The sequence below is a fragment of the Arvicanthis niloticus genome, chromosome 7 (genome assembly GCF_011762505.2).
Source record: "Arvicanthis niloticus isolate mArvNil1 chromosome 7, mArvNil1.pat.X, whole genome shotgun sequence".
Classification (NCBI taxonomy): Eukaryota; Metazoa; Chordata; class Mammalia; order Rodentia; family Muridae; genus Arvicanthis; species Arvicanthis niloticus.
The window spans coordinates 63630869-63655869 of NC_047664.1; the positions used below are offsets into that span (position 1 = coordinate 63630869).

General features: G+C 32.1%; 1 long non-coding RNA gene across 1 annotated transcript; it reads right to left on the reverse strand.

The window, feature by feature from the left end:
* Positions 1-994: 994 nt before the first annotated feature.
* LOC143442970 (uncharacterized) lies at positions 995-8804 on the reverse strand. Its single transcript, XR_013111599.1, has 3 exons — positions 8699-8804; positions 1985-2100; positions 995-1061 (listed from the first exon to the last, which is right to left on the reverse strand). It is a non-coding gene; the product is annotated as an uncharacterized LOC143442970 (long non-coding RNA).
* Positions 8805-25001: the final 16197 nt, after the last annotated feature.

Below are 25001 nucleotides of genomic sequence, written 5' to 3' on the forward strand. Positions count from 1 at the left end.
ACTGGCTTCCAGGGAACTAGGATGAGGGTCTTCAAGCCTATGTCCACAATGACACACTTCCTCCAACATGGCCACACCAACTCCAACAAGGGCAGACCTCCGAATAGTGCCACTCTCTAGGCCAAATATATTCAAACCATCACAGCCAATAAACTTACCTAAGAGCCATCTCCAACAAACCTGGCTTTATATTTTACTTTGGCTTGAATTGGTTCGTTTTATAGATACATATAACTTTTCAGAGTCATTCAGAAGAAATAATCTAGGGGATAAGAACAGGTGAAGGTGCAGGTGTACAGTTGACTTGCTGTTGACTTTATTTTTATAATCACAGAGATTAATAAAGTGGATGGAGTTGTGTAATATTACAAGGATTGATTCATGTATATGATTGGCTACATACATATCAACAGACAGAGATCATTGATGATTCAGGTAATCTTGGAGGCTAGTCACCATTCTAACAAGTCTAACCCTTAATTTCTAGTTGTATGAGATGTATTGGCAAATGTATATAACTATGGATAAGGTTCTCTGTAAAATAATAATAACTATAGTCAGCCACCTATTTAATAATTATTACACAAGCTCGAGCTAAACAAGCTAAAAATCTGATCCACTGAATATCAACTCTCTAAATGCCTCTTCCCATTTTGCTGATCAACAAAGCTTTGGTGCATGTCTTATATGCCTCACAACAAACTAAAAACTGAATCTGCTTTGTGATGAAAAGCATTTCCAAAATTTGATCAATTTGCACTCCCTCAGAGGCACATAGCCTTCTCTAAATCTTGAGTAGTTTTTTGTTTGTTTGTTTTTTGGCTAAATGTGCCATTGGCCTCATAACCCTTCTCAATATGCAACCACTTGTTAAGTTGGAAAACTGGAATGTATATAGAAGCAAAAAATGATTCTTTTATGGTAGTTTATCACTCTGTTACAAAAGTTTGTGAGTGCTCTGCATCACATCCAAATCACAATTCGAACTCAGCATTATGCTTAAGTATTTTTATTTAAAAGACATCTGCCAACTCCACTTCATTTGCTTCAATCCAGTCATCCTAGAAAAAAAAACCTGGATATTAGGTATATACATGTATGGTGTACTTTTTCCACACTTACCATTGAGGTTATTTCATCTGGTGTGAGTGGTATCGCTGCAATTTTTCTGTACCCCATCATAGGACATCAGTCATTTGCTCAACATTTTAAGATTGTGTAGAATTTGGATTTATCGTCTTTAGAGCAGAGTAAGTAACTCACTTTTGTGTTTATTACTTTTCAATTGTTTCATAAAATATACATATGCTAAATTTACATGTGTAGTTGCAACAAGAAAATACATTGCTGAAAGTGGAATCACTGAAAATTATTTACACCTGAACTGGCTCAATCCAAATGACTTTAGTCCTATTGTGCTTCAGACACATGATGTCATGAATTTTTTATACATGAAGATAATAACAGGAGAATAAAGATGTCCAAAATACCCTTTACATTGTCATGATTAAATCCTAAATATAATCTCAAATTTTACCAAGTGGGTATGTACCATTTTTTGATCAATTCAAATATCTATCATATTCATTATATTTTTAAGTCAATTCTTCAATAAATAAAATTATTATATGGAAGTCAACTGTGATATTTTTACTAACTTCATATATCATCTTCTTCCATGGACAAAGGAGGGGGAAGAAATGGAAATAAAGAAAAAGTAGATCAAATAATAATACAAAAAAATTTAATGTATGACCTATTTATTTTTATAATTTATTGCTTTAAGAGACTAGCTTCAATTAGACACATACTAATCAACAAATTTTTATAAGTTTTTGAAAAATTCATATACATCTTTCAGAATTTGTCATGAAAATTGCCTGTTATTAATACAAATTATTAAAATAAATATATATTATGAATTTCAGCAAAAGTAAGTTTTTTATCCAGAGTTGCTACAAATCTATGACTTCAACATACTTACATAAAGAGTAGTCAGCTGTAATCAGTACTGAATATTTAACTAAGCTCAGTCTTCTTGCTTAAAATTAATTCATTCTGTTCAATTATTTGATCCTCATCTTTTCAAGAAGATATTTTCTGCAATAGAAAAGAAAAACTTGAACAAACATTTTTGCTACTGGTTTCAAAATTACCACCATGAATTATGTGCTAAATGATTTAGAGTGAGTGATATTGCAAGGAAAATTTTGTCATTTTATTTTAAAATAGATAATTTACAAGTTGATTTGTTTTTAGGATAATGTCCAGAACAACCATGCTATAAAAAATATAATTCACTAGTCTGTTTTTAATCCATGAAACTGATCAGTTTAGCAAAGCAATGAAGTCTGCTTAATATAATGTCAAAATTGACATTAATCACTGTTTCCATAGACAACATCTTAACATCCCAAATTAGAATAAAAATGTAGACTAGCCCCTATATGGCATTTTTATATGAGCATCTGCAATACAAATTATTAATTTTATATTTCCCAATCAGCCAAAGAAGCAATGTATATACAAAGACATAGAGAAAGTATACTTGTGTCAATAATTTCATTGTGCTTGCATATGTAACACAATTACTTATCCCTGCATATTTTCTCATGAGATTTCAAAGTGTTTTCCAGCTCATATTACATTTATTCTAAAATTTTACATTGAACAGTTAGCCCAATGTACAAGTAAAGAAAACAAAAGAACTAAACGGGAAAAGCATACTTAGTTCTGGAGACAGTCTTTTCCCGATCACGTAAGAAGATACCACATTGTAAAATATCCTTTCTATTAAAAATTAATAGAAATATTTACTCAGAAAACACTAAAAATATGCATTAAATAATACTCTATTTAAAATAAAAATACAAAGTAGGCAACATATATTACATATATAATTAAATATATATATATGAGAAATTGCTTGATTTAAGAGATACATTTTCAAGTTTTTAGAGTATTAATAAGGTATTTAATAAAACAATCTTGTAGATAAAATATATATAACTAGGAATAATGAATGATAATTAGATATTGACTAACTTAATGTAAGTAATATTCATTTTTCTTGGTATGAATCAGACTGACTCTTCTTCCATAACAAGGGATTCAAATCAAATAGATACTGTCCCCATAGTGTTGAAGTTTCCAGAAATTATTTATTAGGTGCATTTACTTTTCAGACTCTATGATTCCACTATGTTCACACAGGGCAAACAAACCTAATCTTTAAAGTTAAATGCTGTGAAAATATTTCTGCAATGGTTATGATACACACTGAAAGTTCACACAGTAGAGTGAACTTCAAGTCAGAAACTTTCCTCTGATTCCTGCTATGAACAACTTATTATACCCTGACACTGGACGATGATGAACTCAATGTATCCGTATTTCAATTCCACAAACTACAAACTGAGCAGTTGAAGGACATGCCACACTTCTTTCATTTAAATCAAATAAATAACACATGCAAAGTTCGTACCACATACTAAATAGAAATAGCCTTCAAGATTTTTTAACATTAAATTTTAAATAATATTTATTTATAATACCTCCAGAAGTCAAACTGGAGTCCAACATCTCAGCTGAGCTTTGGGTGATTAATATTCAGTAGATGCATAATCTTCTTACCCTCAATCACAAAACTTCAGAAATGTTTGTGAACTCTTTTCATTTCCTTATTATAACTGCCATGTTCGTGACCATGACACTACTAATACTGTTTTCTGTGAAGGTGAAAGTGACTTCATATATTGTCAAAACTGTCCCTAGTCTTCATCCACTCCCTCTTTACTTCATGGGAGCATGAATGGAAATTTAACACTTGCATTTTCATGACATTATATTCCTTAGAGTTTTATAATCAAAATCATACAACTTGCACACACAACCTGATTTTTATTCACACATTTTAGCTCATTCTAACCTTACTTCAATTATTTTTTCTGTTTTTTCTTTTTTCCTTTCTTCTTTCCTTCCTTCCTTTCTCCCTCTCTCTCCTTCCCTCCTTTATCTCTCTCTCCCCCCTCCCCCCTCTCTTTCCCTCCCCCTTACTCTGTGTGTCTTTCTTTCTTTCTTTCTTTCTTTCTTTCTTTCTGTCTTTCTTTCTTTTTTTCTTTCTTATTTTGGAAGCTTGAATTTCATAGTTAGCCCCAGGAGGAGAAAGTAGTTAAATAAAGGACTAAACTTCCCTGGCTAGCTTTAGGAATGTGATCTAACAAGGCTAGCAAGGGAAAGAGAATGGTAGAAATGTTAACTTGCCAGAGACATGTTTGCCATGCTCTGGCCTAATAAAGCCCTTCACCTTTTCTATACAAAATAATGATTTTGTAATGGAACATTAATCTTTAAAGATGATTCATTTAGGCATAATTTAACATTTAAAATTAATAATTATAATTATTTTATTTTGTTGATCTATGTTTAAGATGTTAACAACATTATTGTTTTTATAATAATATTCCTGTTTATATTTTTATGTATACCATGCGTGCATTTTGTTGTAATGGGATTTTAAGTTAGCACGATTTAATAAAAAAGCATAAATAAAATATTTTACTTCATTCTCTATGATTGTATTAAATATTGGGTCTTTTTTTCCTAAATAATTAACAAAATTAAGTGGCAAATAGTACTCATATAACAAATTATTATGTATTTTAATAATATATCCAGGCTGTGTGATTGAAAGTATTTTATGATATGTCCAGCTTTATCTCCTGTCCTGAATTTTTTCCATATTGTATTTCATAGAACTTGAAGCTAGTCTTTATGAATTCTGCATTATAAAAGTCATTAATGGGATTGCCAACCCCTTCAGTTCCTTCAGTTCTTTACCTAAATCTTCAATAGGCATCCCAGACCTCCACCTAATCCTATAAAGAATTGATGCCCCAGAGGAGGAGGATGCCCAGAAAGGTGGGAAAGAAACCATTTTAGAAGTGAAGGGGAGGGGGAATGGGGGTGAAGAATTCTGTGAGGGCCAACATGATGGGGGCATCATTTGGGATGTAAATAAAATTAATTAATTTAAGAATTTTTTTTTAAAAAAAGCCATCAATAATCTTACCATATGCTGGACACTGAATGCTACAATACTAGCCTGTGATCTCAGATATGCCCACTGTTTATAATGGTACCCAACCATTGTTTTCATTGAATCTGAAGCTGTCTAATGCGAGGGAACTTATGTTTGGTTCTATAAATATATTCAAAATTTATGTCTATAAAAATAACAGGTTCTAAAAACAAAACCTAGTTCTTTGTCTACAAAATCACATAACAAACTGTCTTCTAAATATTCTATATATTCTAAATATTTATGTTTTATGTATAGGTTATGTTTTATGTATAGAGTCCAACCTTGATTAGAGGTAATTGCAGTAGGTAGTGGTAAATAGACTCATTAATTGTCCTTTTTAGTCAGATTAAGTGACTCTAAGTACTCAGAAATAGGTAGGATATCAGAATCAACCCCTAATAAGTTATTTGAGTTTCTGCATATAAAAAGAGATATACCCCATGTTTAATTGTATCATTTGGTATTTTGAGTATCATGAGTTGTCATTATTAATTGTTCATCTTAGTGCTTGAACTACTGCTGTTTTGTTCAGTAAGTCTTTCCCTGTGCCTATTGTTTCAAAGGTATTCTTAACTTTCACTTCTATCAAGAAAAGTGTACCTGGTATTTGTTGAATTATGTCAAGTTACCCAAATGAATTGATGAATACTTAGGATTTTTCTTATGTAACCAGGACATAATTTTATTAATATTTTTCACTTGTATTCTTATCTTCAGCACTGATTTGGAGATAAAAATTAAACTTCTTAAATATTCTGTGATAGTAAATATTTGAAATGAATCATCTTTTATTTTTGGTCAGACATACATATTATTTTTGTTCTTACTAATCAATGACACAATTTATAACTTGTGTTTAACATTTTTGTGAGTGTAATGAGATCTATTATTATTTTATATTTTAGTGTTTCAGTAAGCAAAGAGCTGAGTAAATCTTCCTATATATAATATAGAAATGATGTTATAAACTTATTAGAAATATTAACCAAATGACTTTTATCACTTACTTTAAAACTATCTATTTTAAGGTAACATGCAATCATTTTATATTATATTTTTCTGTGTCATGCCCAACCTATCTTAGCAGAGCAGCCTTAAAAATAATTCGTGGATTTTGGATATCTCATTACAATACATAATTCTGTATATTTTTCACATACAGAGTAAGTTTTAAATTGTTATTATCTTTTTAAGTTCTTGAAGGTATTCTCGATGGTTAATATTATTTTGATGGTTTTTTAAAAATTTCCCTATTTCGCAATCATTGCTGTTCATCAAAATTTTATGAAATATATATAACAGAGATTACTGGAGATTTAATTATTTGGTTCAAAAACAAAGAAAAATTAATGTTGGATGAAGATTATTATATCTATATGAGCTCTAAAGTGTGAAAACAACCAAATAAGTATAATTTCAGGTGATTCTGAAAGCAAAACTTTTCTTTATTCACTTAAAGACTTCTGTAACAGGATAAATTGTAAAATTCCTAAATAAATACATAAAATGTTACCACCAGAAACAAAATCATAGGTTCAACTCAGATACTGCCAGGCCCCAAGTCAATATATATAGGGAATTTGAAGACACTGAGAAAGGAGATGAAAGAGAGGGAAGACAGAGTAAGAACCTAGTATAGTAAATAATAATGAATGGTATAAATATATTATTGTGGTGAAATCTACAAGATCAATAATATTCACTAATATATAACATTATCAAAGACAATATCCTTTAAAAATATTCTGTTATTTCAATCATTGTGTTGACAAACTTTATATGTGATATGTGGTATAGAATTTAAATTCATGTCTAAAATTTCATCAACGGGAATCAGTAAATGTTATTATCTGTTTGTTTCAATGATTAATGTGTTGGAATACACACTCCACACTTATAACAAAGCTATACCCAATCTACACACACATACACACACCACCACCACCCCCATACACACAAATATATAAGCAATTTGGGAAAAGATCATTAATATGTAGACTTACTGATCATCAATATAAGCATTATTATATAAAATTGAGTGAAATGGAAATACACTATGGAAACATAAATGTATTTAAGAGAGATTGTAAAAATTATCTTCATTAACTGACAAATGACTGTTTTGAAACAAAAGTGACTTAAAATTTTAATATTCTTAAAGTGAAAGCATAATTATAAATATAAAATATCATTCATTATACTGCAAGTTAAAGCTGGAAGTTTATTTTCATTAATTTTAGATGGAAGGAAAACTTTATTACTATTAATGTATAAGGCATAATTTAAAAATCTAATTTTATGAAACAGCAATTTTATGTTACGCACATTGTTTTTACAATAAATCTTATGCTCTGTGTGTGTGTGTGTGTGTGTGTGTGTGTGTGTGTGTGCACGCATTATTTACTGATTGTGAAATTAGGATTGCCTAAACTCTGGTTTTCATGTTTTGTTGTGGAAATTTTATGAGATGTTAAGATGAAAGCAAATAATATATAGTAAAGTAGGCTGTGTCTATATTCACAGACCAGTAAATTTAGACTTGCTCTGTACAAAATAGGATTATAAAGTGAAAGAGAAAAGCAAAATAAAATGCTCATTGAACAATATCAGAGCTTTTAATTGTGGCTAAATTACCTTAAAATATATACATTAAATATTTATGTTATTTTGAAAATGTGCATCAATGATTTTGCATAAATTAATTTTGAAAAGTCTAGTTGAAACCAATAAAATTTCCTTTAGCGGATTTATTACTGTATAAGCATAGACCAGTTTTGGGAACCTTGAAATGTTCTAATCTTTCTTATTTTATGAGTCTCACTCTTTTTGTCTTATTGATAATGTCTCAATTTAGATGAAATAACTGTATGACAGTTGTAAATTTTAGTTGGATACCTTTTAAGCTTCCCATTTGTAGACTAGAGGATTTTTTTATTTATAAGATCAAATATATAAAGCAGCAGACATACTATTAGATCTCAAAAAGCTAGTGTTCTCAGATATAGGTAAATCCACATAACTATATAAAATACAAATTATTTAATTTTAACAAATTAAAAGTAGAGTTTAAAAAATGAATCTTGGCATGAATTCCATCATCTTAAGCTAGTTGCCCATTTACTAGTGCTTAAATATCATTTAAGTTCAAACCAAGTGCACAGATGTGTTCTCTTTCTTCCTTCCTTCCTTCCTTCCTTCCTTCCTTCCTTCCTTCCTTCCTTTCTTCCTTTCTTTCTGTTTTCTTTTTATCCCAAACCCTTCTTCATTTCAACAGTGAAACTCATGACTCACAATGGTACTCAGAAGATTTGGGGTCACAGTATCAGCTCCTAAATCTGTGCTGTAATTCTGGCTAGTCAGGAACTAAATAAATATAATAAATAATGATGAATAAAAATTATATATTAAAAAATGATGAGAAGAGTCTCTGTTGAGTAATTTTCCTAATAAGAGAAACAAGTTTGATAAATATAAAAACTTCATCATGTATTGAGAAATAAATGAAATATTAAACAAATTATATCGTGACTGGTTGTCCCACACTATTGCTTTCAAGACTTAACCTTTGTAATATATGTTATTTTGGAACTATACACCAGAATAAACCCTACCTACCTTAAGTTGTCTCTTGTGAGATAATTGATTGCCACAACAACAACACCAATGAAGTCAATAACATCAAAACTAATATAAGAAGTATGACAACTATGTGCAACATTTTTTGTTTGATTCTAAATTCTATTCCTGATATTCTCACATTCCAAAGGATGTTGCCTTTTGTTACCATCACCTGGGAGATTAGAATATATGAAATATGGAATTTGGAGGACCAGAACTTTTAGCCATAGTGCTAACATATTCTGCCTTGTCTTCCTGATTTTTTCCAGTTGTGATTATTTCATTTAGGTCTTAACTGCAATCATCTATTATTTTACTTGGTTTCAAAAGCCTAAATATATTTCCTCTAGATCACTGATGTTTTTCTCAAAGTCATGTCTGATGTGGAAGACCTTTCATACAGAAGATACCATATCATGTGGGGTGAGTTGCAAAAGAACTAAAGTCCTAAGCCCTGCTTTCCTTTAACACCAGCAGGGCTGTAGTTCTCTATAAACTTGTTTACTTGTCTGTATCTTTCTCTCCTTATTTGTAAATCATGGGCATTGCTCATTATTTTGTGACAGTGATAGGATTATTACTATGGTCAAAGGATTTGTTGCATGACAAAATGGCATGTCAACAGTAAAGAGATATTTTAGCCTAGCTGAAATCTCAGCCTAAGGCTGACCTGTCTTAATAATTCATACTCATGGTTTACCCACGTTTCAGTCAGGTTTTATATTAAAATGATAATTGCTTAAAATGTCTGTTTTTAAAACCTAAGCATAGAAATGTTTTCTATTTCAAGTACTTTTCAGTCATGCACTCTGTGCTTTTGTGCTAATTCTATTTGATTTTTCCAGTACACAAGACAAACAGAAAAAAATAATGTAAAAAACATTGATCAGTAGACTGACTCCATTAAGATGAAAAACCCTGAAATGTTCTTAGATGAAAATCACTTCCTAGGATCTCCACAGTGTTTTACTAGTAAGTTGTACAAACAGATCATAATCCTCACATTCTAACCCAATAACTTGTGATAGCCACATGAATATTTCACTTTAACATATTTAAATTAAAATTTAGGCACAAATAAACAGCCTTAGGATAGAAAAATGCACAAGGTGATAATATCTCTTAATTATTACAGATAGGTATTAGGTGATTAAAAAGAAAAATCAACAAGCTTTTTTAAAGTCCCAGACTCATTTAGGATGACACTGTGTTAGCACACAGATAGCCCACAGTAGTCTAAATCATCTCATTCTTGATACTATACTACATTAATTGGAGTGAGCTGCTGAGTTCCTCAAAACAATGTGAATTGATCTTTATTTTTTGGGATTCCATTTAGTCTTGACTGAGGAAAGTTCAACCTTATGCCTTTAATCTTATTTATATTCAGATACTGCTGTAATTCACTGATGCCCACACTTTAAAAACACAATGATTGCATCACTTTTTTTGCATTTCTTTTACTTTCCTTGACTGAAATGAATAAATATGGATGGGAAATGCAATACCATAGGTACAACATACAGAAATTAAAGCAGCATATATGTTGTTCTCACTCAAGAACTTTTTGTCATGGTTTGTTTTGTTGTTGCTTTTATTTTTGTTGTTGGCTCCTCCACTTTGCCCTCCTCCTCCTCCTTCCTGTATTCCTCCTCTTCATCCTCCTTTTCTTCATGCTCTTCTTTCTTCCATCCTTCTTTCCCTCTTTGCTTTTCCTCCTCCTCTTTCTCTTAGTTTCCTTCTATATCTCTTCTTCTTAGCAATTTCTACATGTCTAGCAAATTTTATCTTCTATAATTAAAATATCCACATTGGTTAGAAAGTCCACTTGTTATCAAATGGAACACAGATGTTTTTTGTGTGTGTCTGATTTATAAATGCATTAATATATAAATGTATATATATGTATATACATAAATAATACAAATGCTGATGTATACTGTTTATTGTTCTAGTTAACAAATAGAATAGATAATTTGTTTATTTCTGTAAGAGCAAAAGCAATTTGCTGATTATATTTAAATCAATTTATCTATCAAAAAGGTAAAAGAGGCAAAAAAAATACCTTGTTATAAAGAAAGAGACCAAAAAAATGAAATTAAAAAAGAAGAATGGAATATGTCCATTTGGAATGAAGTGAATAGTGGATTGGAATAAGAACTTTCATTTGCATCCTTCATGACCTATAATATCATGTTGACAAAACTGAATACATTTTAAAGGAAATGCTGTCCTATTTGTTTTTTTTTTTTTCTATGATGAAAACACTGAACAAAACCAAGTGGGAGACACAGAAAGTAGCTCAGCAGTTCAGGATTCTCATTGCTATTGCAGAGGACTCAGTTTTGGTTCCCAGTATTTATATTGTGTTTCAAAACCATCCTGTGGCCCTAGTTCCAGGGATCCTAATTCATCATGAGCACCAGGAGAGATAAGCACATGATCACGTGAATGAATCTACATGAATATAGGCACATAAAGAGAACACACATTTACAAACATTTAAAAATAAATTATTTTTAAAAACAATTAAAACCACCAAGCAGTAGAAATTGATTTACTCATTGAACATGTTGCGATCATAATGTAGAAAGCCAAATTTGGAACTCAAGATGGAATTGGTAGTAAGGAACCTGGAAGCCTGGAACTGAAGCAGGGGGCATAGCTGAGTATTCATTACTGCCTTGCTTTATATAGTGTTCTCTGCTTACTTCCTTACCCAACCATATCACTTTCCCAGGGATAGTACCACTCAGTGTCATAGGACTTCCAGTACCAGTGGTTAAACATGGATGCCCACTAATATGCCACAGGTCAATGTGATAAAAGCAACTCCTCCACTGAGGTTCCTTATTCATTCTTGACTACTTGTATCAAGATAACAAACATAACTAGCACATCTTATATTAAAGCTTATAGAGAGATTTTTGAAAAGAATATTTTACCAGAAAACAGCATGTAAGGACAAGTTGTCTAAGCAGACAAAGCCAGAGTACAGTTATGGAAACTTGAGTACAATCAATGCAGAATCTCAAAAATTTATCAAAATACTTTAATCTGAGCCTTTAAAATGATGTTTAACGTAACTTGATAGCAATATAACAAGAAAGAGATGTTACTAGAGCCATAAATCTTTAATCCTGTATAACTTCAAAAATTGTAGTTTCTTCGCTGTAAACAAGCAATACAACTCAGACTGTCCCAATGTAACTATTTTATACTTATTAAAATAGTTGAAAAATTTTCAACCAGAAATATGTCTACATAGAAATAAGAGTCTAGAGTATAGAAAATTAATATGAACTGAAATTACAGACCAGGAAGCCATTTATAAACAGAGATCATAAATTAATCAAAGAAGTGACTCTTGGGAAATAGGGGTACAGAAAGTTACCAGCCTGAAACTTGCTGTAAGCCAAACATGTCTGTGAATTTGAAATTGTTTAATCGAATTTTTATATCTTAATTTTTGTGAGGTTATATACATTATAATGATGAGTTAAAATATTATATTTTGTTCTATTCTCATTTTATAATATTTTGGCTGAATACTCATCTATTAAACAGCATGTAATGATCCCAAACATGTTAACTACTTACTAATAGATCTATATTTTGATCAATCCACTTTTTGTAACTTAATTATGAACTACAAATAAAATTATATTGTCTGTGATCTTCAGTGTCAGTAACTGTGATATAGATTATATTATGCATTTATGAGAATTGATATGATTCATATTTCATGTATGATAACTTGGAATGGTCTCTTATGTATTATGGTGGTAGTCTAGAATTTATAAGTACATAGCATAAGTACTTAATTCTTATAAATACAAATGAAATATAAAAACATGAATTTAAATTGTATACAAAGAAACACATATATGTATATGTTTGTATACCTATGCATATATGAGAGATTATGAGTGTGTATGTGTTCACATGTCTATTTGAATGAATTTGAAGAATATGTGTGGAGACCAGTAATTGATATCTGCTGTCTTCCTCTATTGGTTTCTACTATATTCTTTGATTCAAATTTTTTTTTACTGAACCTAGAACTTACAATGGCGGCAGGCATTCCTGGCCAGCTAGCTCCAGGGATTTTTTTATCTCCATCTCCATAGTACTAGCATTACAGGTACCTTCTGCCATGGGAGCTTTAACTTCAAATTCAGGATGATGACAAGTACATTATCACAAAACTACCTCCTCAAAAACCTCAAAATTTTATTTATTTTTTGTAAATATTACAGAAATGTGCATCTAACTATTAGTTCTCATTATTGTCATTAAAATAATAAGCAAACAGTGTATGTACCTATTCAAACAGCAACTGGAAACATTCCAAATATCATGACTCACCAGATAAATTATGCATCCTAACTTATGGACCCTCCTTGTTGTCCTTAAAGGAAATTAAATGCTATTTCACTTAATTTAATTTCACTAAACTATTTGGTAGAATATAAATAATGCTACTTGATTAGCATAATTACTTTTTTCTAAAAAAATAACTGAAATAATATAATAAATATGATATATAAATAAAAGGTGTTTTATGAATTAAGAAATTGGAAATCTCTTTAATAATAATATAAAAACAAAAATAACAAAATTACTTTTTGTATTTTATAGATCACAGAGATGCGTCTTTAGAATAATTAATCAAATTTTATAAATTAATTCATTGATCTATTAGAACCAAGGTCTCACAGTGTAGCTTTGAAGAACTAGCACCTAATATGTAGGAAAGGCTGGCTTTGCCTCATAGAAATCTGCCTGCCTCTGCCTTCTAATTGCTGGGATAAAACCATATACAACTATTGCTGGCTACAACAGTCTTTTGAATAAAACTATTTTCTTTCTTAAGATTTTACATGCTTCCCTGTCTCCCCCCAGATGTTCATGTATCTCCACCAGTCAAAGATAGTTGATATATCTAGGTTGGGTAGTGGGTTACACCTCTGATTAAGCAATACCAAACTTATAAAGCCTTTGATTAACATTTTTAAAAAATGTATAAGTGCAAAAATGAAAAGGGGGCATGGGATAGGGGTTTTCTAAGGGGGGGGAATGGGGAAAGGGGATGGCATCTGAAGTGTAAATAAAATATCCAATAAAAAATGGGAAAAAAAGATTTTACATGCTTGTCATATTTCATCTCATCTTGGTCTTTTAAACATTCCTTAATATATCCTGAACTTCATATTCGTTTTCAAACTCTATGCTGTATAGAATTTCAAGCCAGTTTTATGAAATTGCCTTAATGGTGCATAAGTGAATAAAACAATATACAATATTGAAACTATAAAATGTAACATGTAGCTTCACAGCTTCCACTTTTTATTGGATGTTCTATTTATTTATATTTCAACTGTAATCCTCTTTCCTGGTTTCCCCTCTGGAACCCCCTTATTCTATTTTTTCTCCCCCTGCATCTATGAGAGTACTCCCCAACCCACTCACCCATTCACTCCTCCCTGTCTTCACATTCCCCTATACTGGGGCATGGAGCCTTCACAGGAAAAAGGGCCTCTCCTCCCATTGACGCCTGACAAGGCCATCCTGTGCTACATATGAATCTGGAGCCATGGGTCCCTCCATGTGTACTCTTTGGTTGCTGGTTTAGTCCCTGGGAGCTCTGTGCGGGGGAGTCTGGTTTGTTAATATTGTTGCTTTTGGTATGTGGTTGCAAACCCTCTAATGTTGATTCTAACTTCATATAAGTCTATTATGTTGTATGGACTTAGAGAATGGTAACCTTGGTGTGCTTCATTTTTATTTAATTTAAAGGGGTTTTACTAGTAATTATATTTCTCTTTAAAAATAAATAGTAGTTTCTCTTTTTTTATGGAGAGTTTCAGAAATTTTTGTGCTTCTATATTGTCTGTAACATTACTTTCTAGTCATCGATAAATTCAGAATGCAAGGAAAGCTATTGCTTCTCTAGAGTCTCTATGCCTTGATCTTTACACTACATTTATTGTCTGTCTTTCTGTGTACTTCTCAGTGACAGATTGAATCAAGAGCTACCTGTGAGCAAGGTATGTGTTCTAACACATCTACAAAGATTTGCATCCCTGTTTCCTTCTGTATTTCATGGAGTTCTCTGACAGTTCTAAAGCTGTCACAGTAGAAGATTGCTCTTTCCTGAAATACATTCTCTACCCCTTTATGCAACCCCACACTTTTCTGGTTTTCTAGACCATTAGTGGCGACTCCCTTGCAGGTACCCTTGTGGAAGAATTTTCTTTGCCCTGGTATTTAAATGCTAAAATTATTTTGGACTTAATTTGGGACCCCTTTCCCTCTATCTACTTTTTTTTACTCGTTCTTACCTTCCATTGTCTACATGATCTAGTTTACATTTGCTATTTGAAAGCTATAAAATTATTCTTAGGTATATATAAACAGCATGATACTGTGCACTCTTAAATAATTAACATCAACATCTTATTTTTAATTCATATATTTTCAGTTGATCATTCAAAAATTTAACAACTTTTTCTCAAAATACTTTTTGCTATATTTCCCATGCAGTAATATTCAATTAAACAAAACTCAAGATATTGAAAACTGTCATTGGTGTGTCTGGGTCATTGACTCCCAGGTTTAGTTATGCAGTAAGTATATTGTTTCTAATATATAATCTCCAGTGCAGACCTTTATTCCACTTCCATTGCTGGCTACTCTCCTTCTTCAATTTCTAGTCAGTTCTCCAGAGAGCTGTCAGATTATAGACACACACACACACACACACACACACACACACACACACACACCCCATACATACACATACACAGAAATATGCATATGCACACATATAATATATATATAAACTTTGATCCCTTTGGGTGAATATTTGGGTGCAGATTCTAGTTCTCTGTACATTATTATCAGCTCTGTCATTTTTCCACTAAGCATTCATTAACTGTAAAGCATGACTTTTCTGCTGAAAGATCAATGTGAATCTTCTTTTGCCCCCACTTCACTGCTAGGCAGAATAAAAAGTATGGATCTTCTGTGCTCATAGTTAAAATGTACAGGCAAGGAAAAACTCTCTTATGGTTTGTTCTAGCAAAGTGTTGTGACAGAACTACTCATAAAAGTTAAGCATTAAGCATGTACCCATTAGTGTGAATAACATATGTTCAGTTTAGCTAAAATAAGTTTTAGATAATTAATGATCAAAAGTTCTAAAATTTTCTATAAAAAGAAGAAAATATTTCAATCAAGAAAATACCAACCTAATAAATACTTACTACTAAGCCTGAGCCTTGTCATATTTTAAAAGGAATTCCCTGATACCACACAATGTCATATCTAGTCATCTGTAGCTGAGTTGATATGCAGCATGCTTGTGGCAAAAGTAAATGTAACATATTAATGTTAATTACTCTGAGTAATTGTCTCTTGCATGAGCTTGGTCACACACATCATTTATGTTTTAATTTCATATAAATCAAATTTAATACATTACATAGATGTTAGTGGAATTATGAAGAAGAATATTTTTCCTGATCACTGGGAGTTTATTGTTGAACATATGAAGAGGAGGGAAATGGAGGAATTTAGTTACTGCAGCTTGATAAAGCATATGGAAATGAACACTTACATTAGTCATTAGGAAAAATAATTGGGAAGTCATCATCTTCTTCTTAAAGTAGATTATTCAAATATTTAGTTTTGATAGTTCCAAGTAATTATTTAAAGGACGTCTGTTTGCCATCTGCTGTAATTACAAAAGAGATCATGTCTAATTTAACATTACTTTTATTGATGACCACCTCAGGTGATTATTGAGTATTCATTTCTCTTTGCTTCATGAACCAAAGTAAAAGATTGACCTAAATGCAAATGTTTTCTCATTTTCTCAGTCACAAATTTTCAGTTAAATTATTGCTTTTACTATCACCAAATCATTCATTGAACACTATAAACTTTATAACATGCAACTGCCTTAAATTCATTGTCCTCCATAGATGTTTAACTGTTGCGAATATTATGATATTTAAAACTTTCTTCATTGAAACTCAGTACAAAAATTGATTAGGAGATGTATTACTTAAGAAACAAACAGCAAAACATTTGTTAAGATGACAAATTATTTTATCCAGGAAGTGCAGCAATAGGAGAAGGGACTCCTGTGTAAAATACTAGCTTGATCTTGGTTACAAGTGCTAAAGGGATTTGTGAATGACAGAGTTAATGTAATTCTTCTTAAGACAGAGTTAATGTAATTCTTCTTAAGACAGGCTGGATGGCCAAACACCACCTCAGGATGGTGCAGGAAAAGAAATCCATGTAAATAGGATGTCAAACAATGAATTGGTGAATAGTGCCTGAACTGAGTTAGTAGAGTTCTTGTTAAAATTGAATGATTAAAGATACTCATTTAGAATTCCTGAAATAGAGGCTTATTTTAAAATTCACTCAGTAACACTTTCACTTGGAAAAAAATTAAGATTTTGCTGATGCTTGTTCAGGATGATGATATTCTGATGTTCTCCATGTGATACTCATGTCTGGAGATATGAAGGTTTTGAAGAGTTGTTCTTTATGGTCAAGGCATTGACCATAATGAACCTGATGAAAGACGGAAGAAAGCAAACATAACACAAGAGGTAAAGTGAACGGAGGTGAGTGGAAACAGGAATTTAGGAATTGCTTACAATTGCCCTCTTATTGCTGAGTGGTTGGATTAATTTCTTAAGTACAAAACAGGACAATTGTGATCACAAGGAAGATATGTGCAGAGTTTTACGTTTGTTAGGATCGTATGCAACAATCACAGCCGGTAGGGACGGGCTAGCAAACAAGTGTAAGTTGGTCAGCATCCCAGGACATAAACTGACTTCACTGTCATCTCTCTTTCATTGTAGCTGTTCTAAATAGAATTAGTTGTTTCCTTTTTCTTTTCTTTTTTAATGTAGTTCACCATGACTGTATAGAAATACTTCTGATTTTTTTTTATATATTTCTGATTTTTATCTTGTGACCTCACTAAGTTCCTTTATCAAAGCTAAACGCTTAGGGGTAGAGTTGGATTGGCCTCTAAATACAAGACAACACCATTTGAATCAAGAAAACTTCTTTACTTTGCTTCCTTTTCTTTTTTTATTTTCCCTGATTTTTCTTGTTTTAGCTTTCAGGAATATCTTCACTATATTGTTATTAAAAGTGGACATATTTTTGTGTTCCAGATCTTAAAGGCATTTTTTTCCATTCAGTATATTAACAATGAATGTTATGTGACCCAAACTGACCTGCATCCAGGATACATTATCATCAATATCATCAATATCATCATCATCATCATCATCATCATCATCATTATTTTATTATACATAATTTGTTGTCTTTATCATATAGTTATTAAGATTTCAGTGTTTCTCAACTGAAAAAAAAAAATGAAGCAAAGAGAGGGTATCTGAGGTTCTACTGGGGCTTCCTCTGCAGAAGTCTTTTCTGATCTGAGCTGGTTCTTGCTGAAAGATCGGTGATAGTACCATGTTCTCCTATCTGTTTTTTACCAGTTCTGTCTAAGATTCTCTGATCTCTATTTTTCTGGAATCATCAATAAACTTAGGCACTATCAGTTACTATAATCAAAATATAATTATTTGTTCATAAATTGGGTATCTTTATAAGAAGAACAATTGTTAATGACTTCTAGGAATATATTTTGCTAATCTTACTCAGGCAGTAAACAAATCTAAAATCTATTTTAAAATCTGTTGCAAATGATATAGAGGTACACTTTCATTTTGACAATTTCAGATAGAAAATTGCAAAGTGAAACACAAGTTTACATTAACATAAGAGATTAAATTTGACTGTTATATCCCATTTTTACATAATCATTAACCTTTGTTAATAAATACAGGAGGCAACATTATTTTAGAGCTTGATTCTTAAAGGTTATTATTTATCTGATTGTCAGATTTAATTGATTTATAATTATTGTACTTGTTATTCAATGATAAAAAGGAAGCTCAAAGGTGCTATATTTATGAAGAATAAATAATACTTCACTTTCCTGTTTGGTATAATTAATAATAACTTACAGCCACTGCCAATGTTAAGAGATATTTTCCTGATTGCTACAAAAATAAACATTCCTTAAGAATCTTCTTTTGAAATATTTATTAAGAAAACTGTATTGTCCTTCTTTTAAAAATGTGTAATGAATTTACCCATATCCATGAACCATGACTTCATTCATTCATTTCCAGTTGTAAAAATTATTAGATTAATTTCATTGTTATCTTGGTTAGAAATCTGCCCATAATTATTAATTTATCCCATCTGATTAAACTGTAAAGTAATATTATACCATGGGAATTGAGTAATAACAATTTTATTTTCTCTAGAACATTCTTGTATTTTTTTCTTTGCATTATTCTTCTCTCATATATTACATTGCAACTACAGTTTCCCCTCCCTCCTATCCACCAAGTCTCTCCTCCTTTACCTTTTGTTTACACTGGTTCTATCACATCACCTTTCACCTCCCCTCAGAGAAGATTAGGCTTTCCAGGGGAATCAACAAAACTCAGCATAACAAGGTACAAAGTAGGTCAAAGTGATGAGACGGATCTCATTCACACTGTTAGGAATCCCCCAAGAACACCTGGCTATACAACCATAACATATGCACGGAGGAGGTAGGTCAGACCCATACAGGTGCCCTGATCTCTGTGAACCCTCTTGAGTTGCAGTCAGTTTATTTTGTGGACTGTGTTCTTGTGGTATCCATGAAATTTCTTACCCTTGTTTTTAAGTAAATATTTCAGAATGAGATTATGTAACATAATCTTTTCTATGCAGTAGGTAACAATGTATATTTTCATGTATATACAAGTATGTCTTCAATATAAAGAAAACTTAAAAAATAAACATATTCAAGAGTATGTGTTTTCAAGATTGACTTGATATGCTCCAAGGAGATTTATACTAAAATGAAAAAAAATGTTGTTGTTGCTGCTGCTGTTTGTTCATTTGTTTGCTGTTTGCTTATTTCTATCTACTGGCTTCAATCAAACTTCAGCACTCTGCATAAGGATATGTGCTCACATTTGATGTTATAGCAAAACCCTGTTTCTAGAAAAGGGGAAAACCAAGTACTTGTCCATTTTGCTCAGTGCATGTCCATGTTACTTCCCAATTAAGTAATTTTACTGTAATGTTTAGCTAAGATTTTAGCCACATTCAATCCTCATGTCATTCTCCACACATATGATATGAAAACAACTTTCTATGGAACAATCTGAATAATGAAGATGAAAATTTTGGTCATCACTACAAAATTAACAAATATTTAATAGAAAATTTGTATCTCCTGTTAGGAAACAATCCAAACAATTATTATCTGCTTAGGTGCTATCGATGTCAAATCTCTAGTTGAACTTCTGGTTTTTTTTCTTTTTTTTTAAATTTATTTTTATTGGATATTATATTTACATATCAGATTTTATCCTCTTATCTCCCTTCCCCCCACCATCCAGGAACCTCCTATCCCATCCCCCATCCTCATGCTTCTATGAGATTATGCCCCCACCCATCCCCCCACTCCCACCTCCCCACCCTCGAATTCACCCCCACTTGGTGTTCATCCTTCATGGGACCAAGAATTTCCTCTCCCACCTATGCCAGACAAGGTCATCCTCCCCTTCATGTACAGATAGAGTTATGGGTTTCTCCCTATGTGCTCCCAGGCTGAACTTCTATTCTTTCTTTAAGAACTATTGTTTCATGTTAGTTTTTCTCTGTTGTGGGGTGTCACAAACAAGCATCAAAGAAGCCTACACAGAAATGTGATGACAAACTAACAGAGTGCTTTTAATCCTGTGGTTTTCAACACATTTGAGAGCCAAACAACTCTTTCAAAATGGTTGTATATCAGATCCATACATATCAGATATTATAATATGATTCATAACTGTAGAAAATTACAGTTATGAAGTAGAAATGCCAATAATTTTATCAGTGGTGGTCATTATAACAGGAGGAACTTGATCAAAGTGTTATACCATTAGGAAGGTTGAGAAACACTGAACTGAAGTAACAATTCCTACAAATTGAACAGGAGTGTCAATGAATATAGTAAGAATAGTCACAAAGGTACAAGTAAAGAGTTATTTACTGGGCCAATCATGAGTCAAAGAAAAGCACATTCACCATCAAAGAGCCTGTTCCAGTTGAATGACAAATGACATTAGCTGAAACTCTGGAGTTCACTGCACAGCTTTCAGGCAATTTGATAGGTCAGGTCAGAGTTTCCTAAAGTAGCTTGGCCCTGCAAATTCCTCTCACTCCAGAAGTTTTGTTTTGTTTTGTTTATTTATTTATTTATTTATTTATTTATTTATTTTAATCTTGGAGAGGGATGTGTTTAGAATCATTTTGTATCTTATACACTCTGAAATTTGTCTGTTACATAGTTCCTGAGTCAGATAAGAATATCTCTCCCCTCCTGTAAAAATCTTGTAATTCAGAGGAAATTGCTACAAAATAACCACAGCTTTACAAATTTCATGTGCATGTTTGTAGTAGTAGGAAACTATCTAAGGGTAGGATTTGGATTTAAAACTTAGGAAATAGGGTAAATTTAAACATTGTCTCCCTTGCTTTTATTTTTTCTGAAAAGGACAGTGGGTTCTATTTTCAGCATCTGTCTCTGAAGGCTCTAGACAGTATGCTTTTCCACATGCACAAAACAATTACTGCACTGACACTAGTTTTACCAGTTTCATTAGAACGAGTTAGTTTATATATTTCATTTTAACTGAAAATGTCAAATTCATCAAATAAGATAATTCTTTAGACAATACAAAAACATGAATAGTCTTGTTGCTGGATGAACAACACAATAAGTCTCCTCTGAGTTCATGGCATGACCCATGAGTAAATACCAGCAGGGAAATACTTCTTTACACTCATGTCACTGTATTCTTGCAACATAGTCTTTCTCTTGTTTCTTCAATAGTCACTGTCTCTTATATCTTCTCATTATTTCTTGCTTAAATAGATTATTTTAGAATACACATAAACTATATAATATTGAACATGAAGAAATGAATGTATTATTAGCATTTTATATATTTATTAAACATTAGTTTATGGAATAACAGGAATTAATCTTCAAAAATTATCACCAACTTCGGCCATCAAGACAGCTCAGTTGATAAAAGGACTTGTCACTAAGCCTTGACAACCTGAGTGTAATCACTGGGACCCACACAGTGGAAGCAGAAACTTAAGCCTAAAAATTGTTTTCTAACCTGTTCACATGTACTCTGTAACACATGCATACACATTCACTCAACAGCACACATGCACGCACAGACACGCACATACAGTTTATGAATAAGTGTAATTTAAAAAAGAAATCACTAAGTATTTCTCATTTGAGACTTCAAGTGTGATATTAAAATATGTAGATTTTAACATATATTTTACTGTTTTAAAAGCAACTCATTACATATTGAAATGGGTATGAGACAGAAAAAGAAGGCAGAGAGAGACCCTTGTGCAAGCTGAAAATTTAATATATAAAAAGAGAAAATTGTCACCAAGGGCAGTTGGAACACACATATAGGTGATCTAATTATATCCAACTACTGGACAGGAGCAGAGAACTGCCAGAGTGTATGAAGATATATGCTTTCTCAGTGAATAGTCTATGCTTTATCTAGAATTTGATGGCTTGCTTAACTTTATTTTCTATAACAGAAAACTTGAAACATATTTGACAGATCTTACCAAATTTACTATAGGTAGGTCTTATGTAAAATCTAATTGTTGGTACATGATAAATAGGATAATTTTAATTTTGTTCTACTTTTATTTTCTATATTGGCTTAAGTTTCTAAGTTAACATTTTTGAAAACTTTTGGTTTTATACTTGACATTTATTCTTCAAATGTCATTTATTCACCAAATATGTAAGGTAATAAAGGAATGAAAAAGAAAATACACTATGGTCAGTGGTGCAGCTTATCCTTATAAGCTTAAAACTGCAGAGATTGATTTGTAGTTTAGAAAACTTTCTCTTCTTGCAGAACACCCATGTTTGATCTGAGCACCAACATTGTCTGGTTCAAAACCACCAGTAACTCCAGTTACAAGGAATGCGACATACCCTTCTGGTCTCTTCAAGTACCTGCACATATATGAAGGCACACATTCATATTCATAAATGAAAATAAATAAATGAATGAACAAAAACAGACACAGTAACAGTTCTCTTGGTGAGAGAATAGCTTTTCTGAAGGGAATACTGTTACTTTACAGCTGCTGGAATTTACTGTATGACCTAGGTTAGTTCTGAGCCATTTGTATGTGTTTGTATTTGAATAGATAAGAACCAGAAAGCTCACTATGATAAATATTATTTTCAAAATTATGTGTTTTGTTGATAAATTATTTTCACTGACATATTCAAACATTTATATATACATGTATATATACATGTACACACACATACATATATATATATATATATATATATATATATATCAACATGGCCATGGCTTTGTAGTTATTCTCTAGCAGCTGGTTGGTAGGTTTAGCAATAAGTATACAACAGAAGAAAAATTTATGTAAGCATTTTACCTGTGTTATTTGTCAGTTCTTAAATATAACTAAAACACAAGTGATGTCATATTTTAATGTCCTCAGTTAAATTTTATAACACGTTTGTTTGTGATTATTAATGGTCTAGTTCCAGTCTTTTCATCTTTGTAAGGATGAAAGCAGGTTTTCCTACAAATTCAAGAAATGTAAATCTTCTAGGATTTTGGAAATTTCCCAACTCTAAATATAACATTTGAATTATGCCAGAAGTATGAGAGTAACATCTGTCTATTCCAGCTGTTAAACTGACACTATAACTGTTATAGGTACTGAGAGTCTGTCCTTACCTGCCTGACCTCAGCTGAGGTCAGGCAGCTAGATGAGTAGATCATTGTACCTGTCATCTTTTGCATATACTAATGAATTTTCATTTATGGAACATGGTGAGAAATCTTTGTTAAGCTTTGTACCCCCATTTTAATAGGGTTAGTTAATTCTCTAGAGTCTAACTTCTTGAGTTCTTTGTATATTTTGGATATTAGCCCTCTATCAGATGTAGGGCTTCCTAATCTGTGGGTTATCATTTTGTCCTATGGACAGTGTCATTTGCTTTACAGAAGCTTTGCAATTTTATGAAGTGCCATTGGTCGATTGTTGATCTGAGAGCATGAGCCATTGGTATTCTGTCCTGGAAACTTTCCCCTGTGCTGGTGTGTTTGAGGCTTTTCCCCACTTTCTCTTCTATTATATTTAGCATTTTTGATTTTATGTGGAGATCCTTGATCCACTTGGACTTGAGCTTTGTTCAAGGAGTTAAGAATAGATCAATTTGCATTCTTCTACATGCTTACTGCTAGTTGAACCAGCACCATTTGTTGAAAATACTGTCTTTTCTCCACTTAATGATTTTGGCTTCTTTGTCAACAATCAAGTGACCATAGGTGTGTGTGTTCATTTCTGGGTCTTCAATTTTATTCCATTGATCTACCTGCCTGTCTCTGTACCAATACCTTGTGGTTTTTATCAAGTTTGCTCTGTAGTACCACTTGAGGTCAGGATGGTCATTCCTCCAGTTCTTTTAGATTGCTAATATTGGATCTGGTTTTAGTGAACCATTTAAAAGAAATCATTTTTTTTTTTACTTTACCATAATTTATTTATTTATTCACTTTACATTTCTATCACTGCTGTGTTCCTCTGAGTCCTCTCCTCTGAGAAGAGGAAACTTGCCCCCTCCCCCTTGTGTACTAAAATTCTTTGGCACACGCTTACTGTACATCCTCTCCCACTGAGGCCAGATAAGGTAGCCCAGTGAGGAGAACAGGATGCACAGGTAGTCAAGAAAGTCAAGGACAGATACCACCCCAGTTGTTAGGGTGCCCTTATAAAGAACAAGTTGATATTCTGCCATGTATTTTCGGGAATTGGGGGAGGGGGTTTAAGTCCAACCCATGTATGCTCTTTGATTGGTGGTTTAGTCTCTGGCCTGATGGGTCCCCTTTAGTTGACTCTGTTGGCCTTCTTGTGGAGTCCCTATCAATTGTAGGTCCATTAATCCTTCCTTCAGCTACTCCACAACCTTCCAGATCTCTGTCTAATATTTCCCTGTGGATTTCTACATCTATTTTATTCAGCTACTGGGTAGAATCTCTCAGAGGAATGCCACGCCAGGTTCCTGTATGCAAGCATAACAGAGTATGATTTACAGTATCTGAGA